Raw genomic sequence first — 1,523 nt, forward strand, 5'->3', positions numbered from 1 at the left:
CATGGGCTGTGAGCTGGGACATGCCTGTGACCACGTCCAGCACACATGTCTTGGTTAAAGTACAAGGACATAGAATATATTACATGCCTGTGAGCATGTCTAGCATAAAGCTAGTCTTTAAAAGAAACTATTATTTCTAACCCTTATGATTTATTTTTAACAAGAAGGGAAACTTTGAAGAGGAACTTTTACTTTCTACACACTTCATCCCAAATTTGACCCTGGCTCGTGTTTAGAGGGGGGCGGTCAGCACAACCTGCCTTGCGGTTTGACTTAAAGATGAAGCGGGAGTAGACCCGGCGTGGGGGCATCCTGGGCTCTGGTACACAGTAGGCGCTCAGTGGGTGTGCTCCGGCCTGGTGACGTCTCTGGACACTGAGGTGGAGGGACCCTGTACAGCAGTCTGTCATAGGGAATTGCCCAGATACAGGATGGCAAAGCTGACAGATAGATGTACCAGTCTCCCTGCCTGCCAGGCAGCTCTCGGCCTGCAGACATCGCCAATCTCTAGCTCCTGAGCAGGGAGCAGAGACTGGTCAGCAAAGCCATGTGCAAGGGAGGCTGGTGATGTGTGCAAGGTGGGCAGGCAGCCAGGCCTTGGTGCCCGGGGAGGAAAGGCGTACAGGGAGCCTGGGATTGGCATTGGGTAAGGTGCTGACACCCTGGAAATGAGTGGAGGATGGCAGAGCCTCAGGCATTAGGAGCACTGCCTCCCTCTTCACCGAGCCAAGGAGATGGGGAAAGGAGGGGAAAGAGAGGAATGTATGCACTTCTTCATTGATAACCGGGGAAATGGAGGCAAAGGGGGCTGTGGGCGGGCCTCAGGACCTTTAGGAACCCCACCAGTCTGGCTTGGTTGGTAGCTGCATGTGTGCAGACAGCGTTAGTGCATACCACAAATGCACAGAGGGACAGGCTGAGTTGCATTTTCTCCCTCCTGTCCTGGAGTTGTAGCCAGGGCTCACAACCCTCGGTCCCCGGACTCCTTTCCCTCTAGGTTGCTTTCCCTCCCAGTTGCCCGCCTCTGGTATTTGTTGCTACTTACAGAATCTTTAGGACCAAAGGGCTGAGCGTGGGGCCAAGAATCTGCTGAGCAACAAGTCACTGGCTCTGCCCCTTCCACTTTTGACAGGGTGTACCCAGGGTGGGGAGACGGTGATCCTAGACCCGCTGTCACCTGTGGGGCTGTTCACTGCATGAGGGTAAAGAACGAGTTGGTCCCACTGCTCATAGTTTATCCCTGCCACTTGGCACAGGGCATAGCACAAAGCAAGCCCTCGAGTAATGCTTGTTGGATACATGAATATACCACAGCCTAGGTCTGCATCTTGGAGAGAAGATTTTGGAATGTGCTAGATCCAACAATTCTCTGAGACAGGAAAACCCCTGACCATCAGCAGGATATTCTGACGTTGGTTCTGACAGCTTCCTCTGGCCCTGCTAGGCAGCTGAGGGGAAGAGAGCAATGAAGACATCTTTTTTTTTTTTTTTTTTTTTTTTTTTTGAGACAGAGTCTCGCTCTG

Source organism: Gorilla gorilla, chromosome 13 (genome assembly GCF_029281585.2).
Source record: "Gorilla gorilla gorilla isolate KB3781 chromosome 13, NHGRI_mGorGor1-v2.1_pri, whole genome shotgun sequence".
NCBI classification, from domain to species: Eukaryota; Metazoa; Chordata; class Mammalia; order Primates; family Hominidae; genus Gorilla; species Gorilla gorilla.